Source organism: Protopterus annectens, chromosome 17.part0 (assembly GCF_019279795.1).
Source record: "Protopterus annectens isolate FY-2018-M chromosome 17.part0, PAN1.0, whole genome shotgun sequence".
NCBI classification, from domain to species: domain Eukaryota; kingdom Metazoa; phylum Chordata; order Ceratodontiformes; family Protopteridae; genus Protopterus; species Protopterus annectens.
In genome coordinates, this window is record NC_056751.1 from 274834109 (window position 1) to 274854564 (window position 20456).

Here is a 20456-nt window from a genome sequence, read left to right on the forward strand (position 1 = left end):
GCCCTACTTAATTTTGAAGGTGAGCACTATTAAGTATTTGTAAAGTATAGTAAGAACTGTTAAGAATACCTATTTGAAAACATTTATAGTTAGAGGTCCCCATCGTCTTTCAGCTAGTATTGTTCTTAAGTCAAACTTTCTCCCCTTTCTCTAGAGAGCCATGTTCAAAGAGTTTTTTTTTACCAGTAGTCAGTCATACAATTCATTCTATGGAGGTGTTAGCCTGGCATCCTGGAGTCAGGCAACAGGACTATAGTTCCAGCATTCTTGCCCGTGAAATATGATCAGCCCATTATTTCTTTCATTAATGGCAAATGAGTCATATGTAATGGGTTAGCTAGGGGGGTCATGTGAAGCCAACCTTGCTGTCTGCACTCAGGAAGGTGCACATGCCTTCACCCAAACACTCATTGCTAAGAGCTGCACACTGCTTGGCAGCATGGGCACTGCAGGCTAATACTGCAAGGGTGCAACACCCAGTACAACCACTAAGTATCACTGAAGTAGCAAGCCAGAGCTCCCATCCACCACAGGATGCTTGTGCAAATAGTGGATGCCCACCCCATCTTCCCCACTCATTCTCACTGACACTTGTGCCATCAATCAAACACAGGTCATCTGGAGAACAGGAAGGGTTTCATACCTCTGTGCCATAGGGGCTAAGTTCGCATTTTTATCATACATCCTCTGTTGCATCACATGGACTCATTGAGATGTCCCTTAACATTTGCCATAATGATTTTAAACTATCTTGCAACTATGTAAATTCTGCTGTCAGAACTACATAGATTTTTCCTTCAGAGTTTAGTTTGCTGTCTGGTGAGCCTCAGGAATGTGTACCATACATTAAGTCAAATGGAGTAAATCATATTGAGCCTTACTGCAATTCTGATGCACAGAAAAGGGAGAACTGGAGCTACATATCAGAGTACTTACTGTCCTGTTCTGTAGACTTCATTGAATACATTTCTGAGCTGTATTAAATCTTTCCACTACCTGATCTGTTTTGCAGTGGTAGTCAAAAGTTCTTAACTACTTTACTTTAAAACATTGGCAATGCCGATTCATTATCCTAGACATAAATGGGATTCCCTGGTCTGTGAATATTTCTTTTACAATCTTTACCCTGGAGAAAAACTAACACTAGTTTTCTGGCTGTCGACTTAGCATTAGCTTTTCTGAGGGTTATTGCTTCAGGAAACTTTGAGGCATAGTCAGCAATTACTAGAGTGCTTTGATAGATATTATTAGAATAGGCCTGCAAGATCCATGACTATCTACTTGAATGGGACTCATACTAACAGGCTTGTGTATCAGCAGACCTCAGTACCCAGGACATCTTTTGACATTCAATGCAAGTTGTACAGAAGTTCTCAATGTCTTCCGTTACACCAGGCCAATAAAATTTAGCTAAAATTCCAGCTTCAATTTTCTTATCCAGCTCTTGAGGAATAAAAGGATAATGCCCTGACTATAAAAATTAGCTTATATTTTTTTATTCCTAAGTGTCATCCCAAAATATACCAATGTGTGAGTTTCATTTAAAATATTCTAAAATGGAAAAAGTGTATGGTATTTCCTATTTATATTTGCACTGAACAACAAATCATTCTTCAGTGTAAAATATAGTTATACAATGAAGCAAATATGCTCATCTCTTTCTCCTTCCATTCTGGATACTTTTTTTTGCAGACATACATGATTTTTCTACTGTGCTTTCATACAAGTTTCATTGCTTATCTGAAAATGATTAAGACAGGAACACTTTTCTCAATACATTGACATGAAGAAGATGGTATAGCTTCCTCATCTACAAACAGAGATAAAGGTCTTGTATTCCTTCCTGTGCAAAAGACAACTCATACAGGTAACAGTCTTCTGATTTTGGTTGTGATTAATCATCTGCTTTTGCCTCAGTAACTTCTGTCTCTAACTAGCCATCTCTTTTGACATTATAAAGTGAAACATAGGGCTTTCTTTCAGGTTTCCTTCCTCTCTTAGGGATTTATTGTTGTAGGCCTCTCTTTCTCTGCATCCACAAATACATTCTTCATTATTTCAATGGCTGAAAACCTCTGTCAAGGTTCCATATCTTCCATTACAGGCTCTTCCCTTTCAGTTTCTGCAATGATATCTTTCACTAATTTAACAACAGGAATTTTATAGTAAGATACAGTAACATGTTTCAGATATAATAGATGTTCTTCCATCCCTCTTACACTTATCTGTTTTTTTTTTTCTGGACTCTGTCATTTTTTAACAGTATGTTATTCTGCTGCCCCCTCCCCCTTCCATTTCTACTAGAACTTTGTTCAGACCATAGTATATCTTACTGTGCTCCTTCTCCATATAATGTCCATTTTGCCTTGAACTGAGTAGCATCTTGGACCGTTATGATATCATGTGTTTAATTAGGTTCCAAAGAAGCAAGAAGTAGTATTTTACCCCCACATAGTTTGAAGTTCATTACATGTTTTACAGGATACTCCACCCTGTGTTCATGGACCCATTTTACTTCCACCTTCTTATTGTCCTTTGTTTTATGTCTATACACATTTAATTTCTTAATAATTGTGTCCATGCTCCCATAATCTAGTAGCTCCTTCAATGCCATCATCCAGGTCTCTGAGACAACAGACAGATTCTGCTATTCTACCAGTTACTTTATCTCATACCATTGGTGCATTTGCATTATCAGCATGTTAGTTACAAATCACATTTTTGTTAGATACAGCAATCCTTTTACTAGTTAAAACCAAATTTAGTAACACACTCTCCTTCCCACACCCACACCTAAAACATACTATTTCAGTTACTAACAATTTTGTGTATACAGAGACATCTACACATTCTTATTTATAGGTTTAGGTTATTCAGTTTTATACAGTGCTTCATTAGTTAGCAACCTTTCAGTTAGTACAACTAGTTTATCAATACCATTAGCATCAGTCAAAGAACTCATACAGACAAATGACTTGGGACAGCCTTTTTGAATTTCTCAAGTGTTAATACTCCTATCATTTTACTTTTACTGTTCACCTCTTGCTCCAACCATAAGTTTAAAATGTGCTGTAAATCAGACATTCGTGATTTTAACTTGGTATGTAAAAATCCACTACCAATCATTAGCGGACCCGAGTTCCGCTGTGGCGACCCCTAACCGGGAAAAGCCGAAAGACACAAACAAACTAGAATTAAATGTCCAATTATGAAACTTGCTTGTGTTACAGAAGACACACCAACTGAAGCAATCAGTTCCTTTTCCATAGTCCATAGTGTTAGAATCTTCCATATCTGTATAGGTACCTTCAGCAATTTACCTGCAAGTCGTGAAGGTAGGATCTTTGCCCAGTAGTACTTCTTGACGTATATTTCAAAGGCAACAAGTTAGGCAATGATGTTATCATCCTGACTCATTTTTTTACTAGTTTGGTAGCTTTACAGGTTGTAAGTATGGTGACTGCACAGTAATCTGTTCCTGAAGACTGATAACATTTTTGTCAGTATCTTCACTTCCTTTAGTGAAGATCTACTACACTTGACCCAAATTTGTGTTGGTCTGAATCAAGAGATCTAGGAGTTTCTTTATTTTTAGCATACTATAATTGCTCTCAAGTATGTAACAAAATTCAGAAGGTTTAGAATTTTTCCAAGAAATGCTTACATAGGTATTTTTTATATCTCAAGCAGACTTCAGACAGCAATTGCTAGAGGTATAGTGGGACAGAGATAGATGATTGGGAGCATGCTTTTTTTTGGAAGGGGGGTAGGATGCAATGAATTGGCAATTTTAAAAATTCCCTGTCAAATATTTTTCAAAAATATTGGGGGAGCTAATGATTGAATAAGGAAATTATTCTTTTGAGTCGGGATATAGGATCTAAATTATGTAGATATGGTAAGGTCTTGCCAAGTTTAATGCTATTGGATGCCAAAAAAGAGATTACTAGATGGAAAACAAAATATAAAACATATATAACAAAAGTATTGAATATTGTAAATGCGGTAAAATATTTAGAAAAAAGAAGCAGCTAATTACACAAAACAAAAATTGAATTTGTGTTAGCAATACACGCAGAAAAAGCTTCAGAGGGAGTGAAATTTGAGGGTGGTCAGGATATGACCAATTTGTATGATTTTGGAGTGAATGATAATTGTTAAAACATAAAATATGTATATAATGCATGAAACTAAGGAAAATTTAAAGAATGATTTGTCTGTTTTTCTATAACTGTATGGGTACCCATGTCATCATTTAACTACTGCAAATTTAATAAATGTGTTTATAAAAAAGTAAAAAAAAAATAAACAAACACCTCTCATATATTACACACAATGACAGCAGCGATTCTCTTTTTCTGTTGGGTATTAAACCCATATGTGCATGCATTGCAGGCTGTGATGTGTAATTAATAACTAGTGTAAATTATACATGTATGCATGTATGTATGTACTAGTTCCTACTTCAGCATTCAGTGTGGAAGCTATAAAACCCGATGAAGATCAATGTTTATTTCCAGCTTATGAGACATAAGTACAGTTTTGCTAAACACAATGTTTACTGTTTGACATGCAAAACACTACATTTTGCTGCTAAAAATCCTTGTAGTGATTATTATAATGTCCTAGTGTGAGGAAATTAGACACTGGCATCTGTGCAAGCATGTCTGGCTGAAATTTTATACATAATTTCAGAATAACCAGTGTACTATATGCCAGCATGACCAGCTATGATACTGTGGATAAGTTCTCGCATGTTGATTAATACTCTGTTTGTACAGGATGTTTAACAGTATTCCTTTACATTTCTAACTGTACATGTTTGTGCAGGAGCTTCTAAATGCAAACTGTCTCAAAGCCAGCTGATCTACAGATGATGACATCGGAATATGTTAAGATGCTCTGTGTTTACTGTCAGTAACTGAAAGACAGGATGGAACTTTAATAAACAGCTGTTTGTTGATTTTCCCTGAGTGGAATGAAAATAAGAACTGAAACAGTTAAGACAGTTAACCTAGCTTTTGAAAGAGCCTGCTAAAGACAATTTAAACAGTTACTGTGCTCAGTTGAGTTCAGTTCACAGTTGAGTGATAGTTATGTTCACAGTTGTACTGAGCAGTGGATACTCAAAAGACTCATCAAGAACTGTAAGCCTGCCTTTACTCTGTTGTAATATTTAGCTTAGATCCAGAAGTGGCCTTAGGTCAACTGGTCCACTAGGCAAAAGGGCTCCACGGTGCCCCCCACCACTCCACCCGGTGCTCCCATCCTGGTCTACCTACACCAAATAAATACTGGAAAAGTGCCCCTACTATAGCGGCACCCTAGGCGGCTGCCCAGTTGGCCTATGCCTAAGGCCGGCTATGCTTAGATCAGGGACAGTGTTCTGTAGTCAGATAGGAAATTATAGCTAATTAGTCAGAGTTTTTCTAAATGTTGGATTTTTATCCTTCAATATTAATTTTGTTTTCCTGGTGATTGAATTCTGTTGGTTTATTGAAATTACTGTTTTATGTTTTTAATCATTTTGCTCATGACTAAATATTTTTATTACCTTACATTGTGGCTGCTCAATTAGTGTATTATTTAGTGATTTGAGAGTGCTTGTACCTGTTTTGATAATTCCTGGGCCACACTGAAAGCCTGGCTGCTTTAGGTCATTTGCTACCATTTGTTTTGATATCTAATTTTAATAATTGGGCACCCCTTTGAAAGGGCATGTAGATGCTCTGATTGGTGTCAACCTGTTACCGTTAATATTTTGGAGAAGGAACACAGCTGAAAATCTGTGTTAGGCTTCCCAGAAGTGTTTGGGTGTGTGAGATTCAATTTATTTAAGTATGAGTGTAGTAAAGGTCTTAAACTGGGACACCTTGCTCTGGAGTGTGTAATAAGGAGTTAAATTAGGGGCGGGCAGAAGTATACAGTTCAGCCCCAGGTTACAGAGCATGTTTCTGTTGTGCTGTTAGGGGAAATTTTAAAATATTACTCCTGTTTAAGTGACAGTCTCACATTAGAATCAATAATGAGGACTGTAGTTTCTTAGTTACTGACTCAGGATAGTAGGGGATGTCACATATTTTATTTATTCATATTTATATTATTACTTGTTTATTCATTTATTTAAGTTTGATGACCTGGGAAGTCCACTGGGCCAAGAAGAGCCTGTTTTCAGTGTAGGCCCGGGGAGAAAAGCTCCACAATAATTGCAAGTTACATTTCGTATGTTACAAAAGACCATAGTTCATACAGCTAATTAAACATTTACAGATAAGCTCCATGATATTTGCAATTGGCTTGTCACAATGTTACAAAAATGAAAAGACATAATTCAATACAGAAATGTCAGCATTTACATAAAGTGAATATTTTTGTTATAAACTCAGTTGTAGGTTTAACATTTCAAAATATATAGCTACTAGCCATTAGTAGTTTAGGAAAATATTATGCATGGAGAGGGTAATAGTATATTTGAGACTGGAGATTATAGTACAAGAGATATTAGAGAGAAAATGTGTTTTTAGTAGAGGTGGGATTATTTTGGGGTAGATGAAGTAGAGGTAGTTGGATGAGTCAGTGCAAGGTGGAATGGGGGGGGGCAGGAGCGGCCTTAGTTCAACTGGTGCCCTAGGCAAAAGGGCTCCATGGCTCCCCCCACCACACCACCTGGTGCCCCCATCCTGGTCTACCTATACCAGATAAATACTGAAAAAGCACCCCTACTAGAGTGGCACCCTAGGCAGCCGCCTAGTTGGCCTATGCCTAAGGCCGGCTATGGGGGGGGGGTTAAGTTGGAGCATGGCAAAGGCATTCCCATTTGAAAGAAAGATGAGAGAGTAGCTGAGATTTGAAACTTGTATGGTTAGGTAGGTTGCATAGGTGTGTGGGGAGAGAGTTCCACTGTTTAGCTAAGGAGTGGGACAGCAGTAGATGGCCAGGAGGTCATGCAGGTTTGTGGACCTGAAGGATATTTTGGTTTATGGATCTGAGTGAGCGGCTGGGAATGTAAGGTTTTAAGGAAGTAGCGAAAGCTGGGCAGTGTTTGGTTTGCAGTTTAGTGGGATATTAACCAGAGGTCCCAGCTAGTTTTATTATGCTCACAATGTTTAATGTCACTGCTTCACTGATCCTAATAAACCTTGTTCCCTTACTGGACAGCTTTATATAATCTTACATATTGTTGATGATAGCCCTTGTAATGAAGCTATTATTTTAATAGTGTTCATTTGCATACATAATTTGTCATTTCACTCAGAGTTTGATTAACTTATCAGGTTGTTTTTTTCTGTAACTTATGATCTCTGACAATATGTTGATAACCTCATTTTACTTTTTTTGCATATGTTTTTCAGTTATCTACTTACAGATGTATTTCAAAATGCTTATTTCATGTCATTTTGTTCATATATTTCTGTGATGTTATCTAACTCTATTTTGCTATCTGTAAATTTTAATGTTTTCCTTTTCTTGCAAGGCCCACATAGTGCTTGAAAATGGTCTTTAGTTCACCAACCTGGTGAAGAAACAATAAAATAAAACAAATAATATAAATTGCTAACACACACTTCATCTCAACGTTTCTATTCTGGTCTTAAAGTTTTTCAGTGAAGTACAATAATCATTAGAATTACACTTGGCAATGCAGCTTATGTCAATGACTCCCAGTACTTCTTCTGCCACTTATACAACTTCTTCTGGTCAGGATCCACCAAGAGTCTGTACCATTGACCTTAAAATCCTTCTCCATGAAAGGCATATATTTCTGATCACTGTGACTACCAGTCTTACTTTTAAACAGCAGTGTTTTCAGGAGATTTCAGTACCACAATGTACAGATATAGTCTGGTGGCCATGGTGGTGCAGCGGTTAGCATTGCCGCCTCACAGCAAGATGTTCTCTGGTTTGATCCTTGGCTGGGGTGCCCTCTGTGCGGAGTCTGCATGTCCTCCCTGTGGTCACATGGGTTTCCTCCAGGTGCTCTGTTTTCCTCCCACATCCCAAAAACATGCTGTAGGTGGATTGGACACTGTAAAGTGGCCCTAGGCATGAGTGCGTGTGTGTGTGCCTTCTGTGGAAGGTTGGGTGCTGGGCTGGCAACTCAACACCGTAAAAAACTCCACTGGCAATCATGAGCAGACAGGTGATCCACTGTGTCAACCCCTAACCGGGAAAAGCCGAAAGAAGAAGAAGAAGAATGTACAGACTATATTCTGCTACCATGGTGTTCCTACCATAATAAAAGTATACACAGCACCATCTACCAGATGTCTTCCAAGAGTTGCATCTGTAATTGTCTACAAATCAGTATTGTTGTTGTTTAATCTTGTTTTGGTCTTGTAAAAAGTCCATAATGTCACTTGTACAAAATATAGACAATCTTTCCCTACTTGATAGTTACTTTGTCATGGCAAAGAGAGATGAGTATCTTACACATGCTGTGAGCTATACCATATAGGGCCAGCCAAGATGAACATGTTATGGTAGTGGAAGGAGATTAAATATGTTCCAGTGGAAAAGGCAATGATAATCCAGTCTAATGATTTTGTGCCAGAAATCCACAAAAATAAGACGTACATAAAAAAAATTGAAGTTTAAGACTTTGAGGTTTGAATGTATCCCATATACTGCTAGATAAGAGCAGGCTACAGATAAAAGTAGTGCAAGAGATTATGATACTGATGGATTAAAGCTGAAATGCTATCCATCTGCTCAGGTACCCAGAGATGAAAAGAAAGTCTGATTTTGCAATATATCTATATATATCTATCTATATATACACATACATATAAATGTGTACTGCAACTTAAAATGTAGGAGCTATGAATCAAGGCAATACTGATGTGATTAAATATGAGCTGACAAGAATAAAGACCAATATTCTAAGGAAAAAAATGACTGGAAAGGGAAATTTTGCATCAAATTATCAGATATTCTATTATGGACAGCAGTCTTCAGAAAGAATGCAGTAGCCCTTATAGTCAGTAAAAGAGTGTCAATATCAGTGCTTGGTTATAATCTAAACTGATAAAATGATCACAGTCAATCTTCAGAGCAAGACTTTTGACATTACAGTGAATAAACATTACACTCCAGATACAGATGCCAAAGATGAAGAATTCAGACATTTTATGAGGATCTGCAGCACCTTCTGGATTAAACACCAGAAAGAGATAAGCAATTCATCATATGTGACTGGAATATTAAAAGTGATTACAAGAAAAGCCAAAAAATAGGCAAGTTTTGCTTTGGTCTATGAAATAAAATAGGACACAAGCTAGTTGAATTCTGACAACATAATTCAATGCTCATAGCAACCTTTCAATTTCAATAGCCTGAGAGGTGACTTCATACATGAATATCATCATGTGGTTATTAAATTAGACTGACTATATACTTTACAGTCATAGTTGGGAGCAATCTATAAAGACAGCAAAAGCAAGACCTAGAGCTGACTGACTGGAATCATAAACTTTTAATAAAAACGTTATAATCAAATTAAAGAAAACAGAAAATCCCCCAAAACAACTAAATATGAGCTAAGCAATACTTTATATGAGTATACATTAGAGGCAAAGAACAGAATTCAGGGATTAGATATCATGTATAGAATGTCTGATAAAATATAGGTACAAGTTGGGATATTATCCAGGAGCTGGTGGCAGAAATATTCCAAGGGCTATATTATGAAAGCAAAAGATCAACCTGTGGAAGCTTTTACTGGTCTAGGAGAAATGGAGATCAAATGGCCATGGAAACTGAGAAAAATATGTTACATTTAATACCCAGTTATTGAGAATTGCGAATAGGGATAAAAATACATATTTAAATGAGGTGTACAAAGACACAGACAAAGACAAACAAAGGAAAAACAACAGGCTACTTCATGAAAAAGGAAATCTTCCTTCTGAAAATGGTAATAGGGAAAGTAAAGATCGGCAAGACATAGCAAAAACAAATGATATTATGATGTATATAGAAATACATTACAGAAATACAAGAATGACCCTAATTAACACTGTTGATAAATTTTATTGTATGCTCGCTGATCTCCCAACAGATACCCTAGAGAGTGAAGTAAAATGGGCCTTAGGAAGATTTACTAATAACAATGATGCTTCAGTTGATAATTCCAGCAGTATTGTTTACAATTCTACAAAAAGATGTTGTTACAGTATTGTTTACAATTCTACAAAATGATGCTGTTACAGTATTGTTTACAATTCTACAAAACGATGCTGTTACAGTATTGTTTACAATTCTACAAAACAATGCTGTTACAGTATTGTTTACAATTCTACAAAACTATGCTGTTACAGTATTGTTTGCAATTTGTCTCCAAATTTGGAAAACACATTGGATTGGAAATGATCAACTAATATTCCAAGTCCCAAAACAGGCAATGCTAAAAGTATCAAATAACTGCACTAGTTGTATTGCTGGAAAATAATGCATGGCATCCTTCAAGCTATACTCCTGAAATATATAGACCATGAACTGACAACTGTACAAGCTAGAAGAGGCCAAAGCAACAGAAAATAAACTAGCAACACTTTCTATTTAAAAGAAAACGTCAGAGTACTGCCAGAAAAAATACTTCATTTACTGATAACACTAAAGCCTTCAGTTGTGCAGACCATAAACTCTAGCACATTGTTAAGAGAAATGGAGATAACAGTGGTACATTATTTGACTTTTAAGTCATCTGTATGCAAACCTAAAAGCATAACTTAGAACTAAACAAAAAATAAATTATTGGCTCTAGATTAGGAAATTAGTATGGCAGTGCTGAATATTGTTGCATTACTTATTTAATGTTTATGCCAAATATATCATGCAACATACAGGATTACATGAATTAGATTCTGGAATCAAAATATCAGGGAGAAAAATGAATATCCTAAGATAGTGAAACAGTATCATTCTATCAGATGACAGCAAGGAGAAGATGAAGCAGTTGTTGATGAAAAAGCAAGTAGAAAAAACAAAAGTTGGCTTTTTGCTTAACATAAAAAATAACTAAGAATATTCCATCTAGCCATATCCGTTCAATATGAACTGATGGGCAGATGGTGGCTACAGCCTTGACTTTAACAGATGCTTCATGTGAGGAGAACAATGGTAAACTGGGATAAGATATTAACATTCAAAGATACTTCTATCAAAATAGGTCTGCATATCAAAGATACAGTTCCCCTAATAGTAACACATGGATGTGAGACAGACTATAAGTAAGGCTGTGCACTGGAAAATCAATACATTTGAACTATGGCACTAAAGAACACTTTTGAGAATTCAATAGCATGCAAGAAGATAAGCTCATTCAGTTGTCAAGCCACTCCGGTGGGATAGAGGGATAAAACTGGGACTACAGCCCAGCTGTTCTAGGTTCAAATACCTGCCTGGGTGACTGCCAGTGTTTAGATGGATGGGTGTGGCTATCCGTGTAGGGGGGGGGTTGGAAATTCCCTTTCTCATCAAAGATCTCTAGTGGTGTCTGGAGATGTTGACCTCAGGGGAATAAACCCAGGAGATGACTAGGGCAGGGACATGGTAGAGGGAGTGTGAAATGCCAAATGCTCCGATTGCATGCCCATTCACCAGGGACAACCAAACAATTCTTAGAGGGAGGGAGAAATGGGAGAAAATGGGTTGGTCAAATGTGAAAGCCATCAATCTCAATGAAAAGGTGATGGAAAGACCTCCCCTCAGACACACAGACTCTGTGATTGTCCCCAGCTTAATTAGGGTAGACCAGGGGAGTTAAGGAGCAGGGATGTATGGGGGCAAATGGGTAACATGTCATTGGATGATGCAGAGTTGTGAAAAATGGGAGAAAATGGGTTGGTCAAATGTGAAAGCCATCAATCTCAATGAAAAGGTGATGGAAAGACCTCCCCTCAGACACACAGACTCTGTGATTGTCCCCAGCTTAATTAGGGTAGACCAGGGGAGTTAAGGAGCAGGGATGTATGGGGGCAAATGGGTAACATGTCATTGGATGATGCAGAGTTGTGAAAAAGAGATTTAAAAATCAGTCATTTGTTCAGGATATTATGTAGTCTGTTCATTGCAGGGTTTGAAATTAAAACTAAAACTCCAATACTATGGTCACATAATGGAAACAACTGAGTCACTGGTGAAGGAACTGATGTGTAGAAAAAAATAAAGACAAAAAGAAGAAGAGCACTACAAGAGATAAGACGAATAGACAGTAGTATTGAAGTAATGAATACGAATTTGCAATAACTTAAGGAAATATTGGAGGACAGACAGGCTTGGTGTGGTAAAGTCATTGAGGATACAAGAAGTCAGATATAACTAAGTGATTGAAGAACAATAATGTTTCCTGTGCTAAGTTGCTTATGTTGTCCTTCCTGATTTTGGTTGCTGTCGTCCAGATCCAATTATGTTGTTGGCTAATCTAAAAAAAAGGACACTAATTTGTCTACTTAAATGCCTGCTTTTATCCCTTCTTGAGTTACACATTTTCTCCACCTGTACCACCCTTGAGGAAATTATTTTTGACTTGCTGCTTTGAGCCATACTTCAATGTCTGTATATATTTTGATGTGCATAGATACAGGGCTCTGTGTCATCCATTTTATTCTGTTTGTTAAATGAGCTTGCATTTAGTTTGACATAGCATTTTGAAGTCATTGTTTTGGAAATGCAAACTTTATTATATACTTATTTACTTTTTTACCAGGTCAGTTCCATTAGACATTAGACTTTCCAGAAGAGACCTAAGATGGTATTTATAGAGAACTGCAGACTTTCTATTATTTACTTACTTGCTGCTTTGTTCAGGTTAGTTTTACCAGGCTTATCGCCCATTTTCAGAATAGTCTCCCAGTAAGCAGTCTTTCTACTGATGAGTGAATTGTTTCCAGAATACCAGAGAAATTTATTGCTATTCATTCTAAGTGCTATGGAATATTTTATAAATTATGTCCACCTAAGTTTCCTCCAACTCAGGCAGACAGGTCCTCAGTTTAGAATTTCTCATGAAGTCAACTCCTCAGGAGTACAGAATATCCTAATTCTGCACTACAGGGTAAGTACTGTAATATAAATCCAAGTACTTCACACTGGAGTCCAGAGCATTCTGATTATCCGGATTTTCAGGCTGCAACTGTTGTGTATAAAAGGAGTTTTGAGAACATGGTTGGCAGATTACGTTTATGCAAATTTCTGGCTTTTATGTGTGCGAATTTGTACTGTTTGGGGCTTTTATCTCCTAAGGCACTGTATAAGTTTTGTGCCTAATGTTTTGTTTTGACCTTTAAATAGCAACACTCAAAAAAGGAGTTCTGACATGGCAGGCATCAAATAAAGACTATGGATGAATTCACTCATTTTCAATAATTTTTAAACAAAAGCCCTACATTTTTGGATCCAACACTTAATAATGACCATGAATCTATTAATTTTCTGGGTAAGTCAATGTCAAATTGAAACATTGTTTTGAAGCCTCAAGTTTTAGGAAGCCTATGTTTAACAACATGTACTTGTACTTTTTCACTTGTTACCCAATGTAACAAAAACATAGCCTGGTCAAACGATTAATGGTGTACATTTTCAGGAGCATTTCACAGCATATCTCTGAAAATCATAGTATAAGAAATCTGGACAAAGCCTAAAATAATGGGGACTCAAAGGCCCAAAAATAAGGACAGATTTTAAATATTGCTCTTATAAACTCAGAACATTGCTAGAATAACAGGTTTCATTCTGACATGAATTTTCTGAAAGATATGAAGCCTGAAACTCAAATGTCTGCCATTACTTAATGACTTTAATCCTCATTGATTTGCCAGAAACCAAAAGTTTTCTACAGAAGAGACCAAAACTATGAAGCAGCAATCTGGGCATTCAGCAAAAATCTGGACAGTTGAGAGACATGCTTCACAGGATGTCAAGCACTTTCTTGAGTTAGCAACTTTAAAAACAATGTTAGGGGAAAGGGATACCCTATGTATTTGTTCTGTGATGCTTAATGTCAAGTGAATCAATCTAGAAGTGAAAAATTCCAACCCATTTTGAAGATGTCAGACAACTCATATTTTATTAGCAATGGGTTGTCATGCAAGGAAGGATCAGGTAACAAAACCAGAGTAATGGTATATGTGCGTATTAGAGATACAGATTAGGAATTTAATGAAGAAAAAGCTGAAACACAGCATTCAATGTAAAAAAAAAAACAGAACTAAGTTGCGGGGTATGTCCTTCTTTACAAGCAGATTTTGTAAAATCATAGTAGGAAGGATAATGACCTACAGCAAGTATAAAACATGCAGGTTTATTAATGACTTTAGTTCAGCAGAAGTATCAGGATATTATAAAAATATTGTTTGCAAAGGATATAACTGTTAAATGGCTTGACTCTTTTATCTTGATTCATGTTTATCATGTGATTGCTTTTATGTAGGAAAAAATGGAAAATAATTTCTGCAAAATAATTTTGGAACACACTAGTGACATCAGGAGGACTGTCCAGACCAGTACCTAAGCTAAACATCATGTTCAATCTATTAATGTTAATACATTTTTATTTTTTTTTATCTTGTAAAAAAGTAGAAGTTAATATGATGGTGTGTTCTGATACTGAAAGCTGCTAAAATCTAGACTAATGAAATGAATAGTTTACTAACTTTGGTTTACGAATAAAAGGCACATCCTTTATACTTAAAATTTCATGCTCTGAATTTTTATAATTATAAATTTTAAACTTAGTTCATATATTTATTTATTTATGTTGCACTAAATTTCTACGAAAAGCCCATTTCTAAAACATTTTTTGTGGGTGCACACCTTTAATGAATACGCTGTTACCATATTTCTTATAATTATTATTATTATTTTATTTGTTTCAATATGGATTTTAACTGCTTCAGTATTGTTGCTGTAGTGTCATTCTTTTACTTTTAGGAAAACTTTGCATTAAATGTCTTGTTTTAATCGTGTGACAAAATCATGTGATTTTGTTGTCCGAGTTTATCATGTGACATATTTTGCAGCATTTAATATTCCTGGTGGATTGTATAGTTCTCATAAAGTCCTTATGTGAATGGAAGCACTCCATACCTGCAAATAAAGTGACTGGTATCAGAAGCATAATTTCAGTAGATTTTCTGTGGCTCAGTTCACATCAGAGTTAAATAGAATAAAGTGAGATTCTGGAGGTTCGCTATGAATACATCTAAAGCAGATACTTGCATAACAAGTTAAACTAGGGAGTGACTAACTGAATGTCATTAAAAAAAAAACATCTGAGACTTGAAAAAAACATTCAGCTACAATTAAGAGAGAGCAGTAGCCCATATCAAAGCACAATACCTTGGTAGATCATCCCAGTGGTCTTGGAGGAATGGCAGCTGTGGGTGGAGCAGAAACTGACACTCATAATAAATCATTCAGCCTAATTTTAGTAGAATTGCAAAATGTTAACAAAAAAATGCACCCCTTTCTTAAAGCTGTATATAAAAAAGGCTTGATCAGACCATAATGCTCTATATATGCTCTTAGCACTATGATGAAAGAATGCCTCCAAAATGATTAGCTGACTAATACAGAATCTAAGATGGAAGGTCATGCTGAAAAGCAAATAGACAGTGAAGACAGGCTTTGGCAGAAAAAGCTTAGACTGATTGGGCTCCTGGTACACACAAAGGTAAAAAACTGTGTGGTGTTTCTTCAACAACTCTTGGCTAGATGGTCAGCATACCCGTCAAATGTACAGATTTTAGCAGAATGTCCAGATTTTTGCCTTATATTTTTGGTCTGTTTCTCATAGAACTTGTCATTTCCTGGCAAATCACTGGGATGATCTGAGGACTGAAGTCACTAAATAATGAAATACATCTGTCTTTCAGACTTCAAATCCTTCATAAAATGTATGTTAATACATGGTTCTAGGAAAGAAATGGTTAAAGCACTGATTTTTGTAAAATAATGTTACCCTTGGTAAAGTCATATGATTTTCAGAGAGTTTATTTAATGTTTTTTTTTTTTGGTATGGATGTACATTGGTCTGAAAAAGTTCCATAAATGGAACAAAAGTGCTTACCAGTTACTTCACTGGTTATTTATCAAAGTAGTTTATTTTAGTAGTGTGTTTATTGTATTTTTTTGAGACTGTTTGTGTGTTTTATTTGATTTTTTTTTGTGTGGTCCAGATTGTTTTTTTGTTTTTGAGGCTTTTATATAAGATTTTTTATTATGGCCGTTTTGAATTCGAGTTCAAGGTCTGCTGCCCATTCTAATTCAAGATTGCATTTATTCCATCGGGTTTCACATTGCATGATACCTCGTGAGATGTGCTACTGGATAATGGAAATAGTTGTGTCAAATGGGTTTCAACACAGCATAATAGGAGTTCATTGTCTGACCTGGGCACTGCTGCTGCTAATCCTGTTTTATCAAGAACTGTAACTGGAGCTGCATTAGGAGCAGTGCCAAAGAAAGATCTGAAAAATAATCAGACAGTCCTCATTAATAATGTTGCTCCTCATGAGACTATGGATCGTTTTCTCCATGCATTTTTAAAGGGACTGAATAATCCCTTTTTAAATGAGAAGTTGCAGCAGGAAGTTAAGGAGCCTGATTATACAGCCGAGTTTAGAAAGCTTGAGAAGGCACTACTAAAACTGGTGTGATTGCATTAGGGCATTTTATTTTTTTGAGACTTGTCTGGTTGTCAAAAGAGTCCCAAGGGGATTAAGAGTTTCAAAGGCTCCTACTGGTGAAAAGTTTTCAGTTGAGATTATTGAAGCCTGGAAAGCCTTAAATGAAGCCATGGGTTTGCAGTATGTCAAGTTATTGCTGGAGGAGCACAAAACAGCTCTGGCAGACTTGACAAATATAGTAATGGCTTCATATAATAGTTTGAAGGATGTTATCTCTGCTAGAAATTTTGAGGCTAAAATGTAAGGGATTTCAGAGAAGATTTAAGTGGAAAATTAGTCACTTAAGAAGCACAAACTGAGAAAGTTTGTTAGAGATAAAAAGGACTATGAAACAAGAATGAAATTCAGTTTTGGGATATAATGTGCATTCAGGAAATTATGTATTGGATGAGCATAATAGTGGGTGTGTTTCATCCATATCAGAGGACTATATGAATAATGGAGGAAGGCAGAGATATGTTAAAAGGTTAAGGTTAAACTCTGGGAGGTCTGTTTAGATATGAGAAATGAAGAAAGGACATTTAATGCCATAAGAGAATCAGATAAGACCAAATATAGTTTAAATGGTGCACAACAATCTTTCCAGCAGCAGGGTTTTCAAAAAAAATAGCATTATATCAGGATGGAGCAATGGAAAAGAGAACATTGGCGAAAGTGGCAGTATAAGTGCCCTGGCAGCAGAATTGGAAACCGAGAGGGAAAGTTTCCAAGGGCGGCAATTTTATGCAGCCAAATTACAACAAACAAGCAATGGTTGGATGGAAAAATGGAAAAAGCAGTCAGGTAAAGAAGTGAATGTTTTGTCAACAAAAGGTATTGGTTCTAATTCTTTCAAAATAGTGAATTTATCCAGTTTTATTTTAAATAATGAGCACTTAAATGTTTTGAATAAAGGACTGACATTTGAACTTCACAAAGGATGGACTTAATTTGGACAATTAATGCCCTGACAGACTTTACCTGGAAGTTTATTTTTTTTTCATAATGTTAAGAATGATAAAGTTGAGCAGTTTAAAAAGCCCAGTTTGTTTAATCCCACTTTATGGCCAGAATTAAAGGCCTTTTTCATTACCAGTTAAAAGGACGTGAGGGAGTTATTGCAAGCAAAAGCTAAGAAAAGATATTATAATATGACTATAAAGGAAAGAGAAGCATTATTTCAGTTAAAAAAATAATGGTAGTTTATATATAACGAAGGCTGATAAAGGGAATGAAGTGGTGGCGTTAGATATGAATTACTACTGTGATGAGTTAAAAAAGATGGGTGATGAAAAATTGTAAGAGAAAGAGTCTTGGATAGAGGTGGTTAGATTATATAACATGATTGATGCGTGTACTGAAGAGTGGTGGATGGAAGGTTTAATTAGCACAGATATTGCTGATTACTTCAGAATTTGGGGACCTAACTTGGGAAGGTTTTTTTGTCTGCCCAAAATACATAAATGCTTGGATAAGCCAATTTTTAGACTGATTGTGGCAAGTCAAGGTAGTAAAACAAAGTCCTTGGCTTTTTATGAAGATAAGTGCCTGAAAAAGTTAGTTTGCTGTAGTGATTCATTCATTAGAGACTCTTTTGAGTTTAAGAACCTTGTTACTAAAGTAACAGTAGATGATTCAGTAATATTGGCAATGGTGGATATGGTATCAGTGTACACCAATACTGGGGGCTTGAATTAGTGAATAAAGAAATGCTTGCCCCTTATGTTTTCACAGGTAGTGAAATTAGGTTGTTAACTGAAATTCTGGATGTTATTTTAAGTTGCAATTTTTTTTACTTTCGATAATGACATATATAGACAAAGAAATTGCATAACTATGGGAGCTGTAATGCTATCCCAATATATTTATGACCAGATGGGAAAAAGAGTTTGAGTATAAGTCTGAATTTTTCAGTGATGTCATATTTTATAAGCATTTTATTAATGATTTGTGTTTTCTATGGGAAGGGAGTATGGAAAGATTAATTGAGTTTTTAATGTACTTAAATACTGTGTCTAACTATCTTAAGTTTGTATCTTTCACTAGTAGGAATGAGATTAACTTTTTGGATCTTGTGGTTTATAGATCTGTCAACAATATTAAGGTAAGGATTTTAAAGAGGGAATTACAAAGCAATAGTTATTTACATTATAATAGCATGCACAAAGGAAGTTTAAAAAGGACAATTTTTAAGGTTCAGTGAGTTAACTGAAGACACACATTTTTTAATATTCAATGTCAATTAATGAAAAATAGATTTTATGACAGAAGGTATCAGATGGATATAGTTCAAGTTAAGGATGAGATAATGGTTCTGACAGAAGCAGGAATTAAGAATAATATGCAAGTTATGAGGAGAGAAAAATCAAAGGATAATGAATTGGCATGTGTTTTGTACAGTTCAGTGGATGAGGATAATATTAAGTGTATAGTAAGAAACAATTGGAGGTTTCTTACTAATTTTGTTGATTTAATGGAAATTATAGGGGAGAACCCAGTATTTATGTCTAGGAGAGGAAAGAATTTAAAAGAATATTTTTACAGAAATAATAATAAATGTTTTGAAATTAACAAAGGAATGTTTAAGTATAGTAGTTGTAAGTTTTTCCAGTTGGTGGTTGAGGAGATGAAATTAAGATAGAAGTGAGAAATTATATTATAAAATTAAAATGCAAATAAGGAAGGGAGTATGGAAAGATTAATTGAGTTTTTAATGTACTTAAATACTGTGTCTAACTATCTTAAGTTTGAATCTTTCACTAGTAGGAATGAGATTAACTTTTTGGATCTTGTGGTTTATAGATCTGTCAACAATATTAAGGTAAGGATTTTAAAGAGGGAATTACAAAGCAATAGTTATTTACATTATAATAGCATGCACAAAGGAAGTTTAAAAAGGACAATTTTTAAGGTTCAGTGAGTTAACTGAAGACACACATTTTTTAATATTCAATGTCAATTAATGAAAAATAGATTTTATGACAGAAGGTATCAGATGGATATAGTTCAAGTTAAGGATGAGATAATGGTTCTGACAAAAGCAGGAATTAAGAATAATATGCAAGTTATGAGGAGAGAAAAATCAAAGGATAATGAATTGGCATGTGTTTTGTACAGTTCAGTGGATGAGGATAATATTAAGTGTATAGTAAGAAACAATTGGAGGTTTCTTACTAATTTTGTTGATTTAATGGAAATTATAGGGGAGAACCCAGTATTTATGTCTAGGAGAGGAAAGAATTTAAAAGAATATTTTTACAGAAATAATAATAAATGTTTTGAAATTAACAAAGGAATGTTTAAGTATAGTAGTTGTAAGTTTTGCCAGTTGGTGGTTGAGGAGATGAAATTAAGATAGAAGTGAGAAATTATATTATAAAATTAAAATGCAAATATAGCTGTAAGTCAAAATTTGTAGTTTATATTGCCCTATGTGGGCTTTGTTTGGCATTTTATATAGGAAGAACATCTAGACAATTTAATAGGAGAATGTATGTGCATATGAGAGCAGTTAAAACTAAACATATTAGTAATAGTTTAGCTAGGCATGCAATATAAAACACAATGGAGATAGTCATGCTCATTTTAGGTTTTCCATAATAGATCAAGTATTTAATTATAGGGAGAGGTTAGAGGCAGAAGATGAATTAGACTGGAAGGAATATAGTTGGCAGATAAGGTTAAATGAATGTAGTTTCCCAGGAATGAATGAAAGGAAAAATTATAAAGTGGTTCTGTGAAAGAAAGGGTTAAAACACTGATTTTTATAAAATCATGTCACCCTTGATAAAG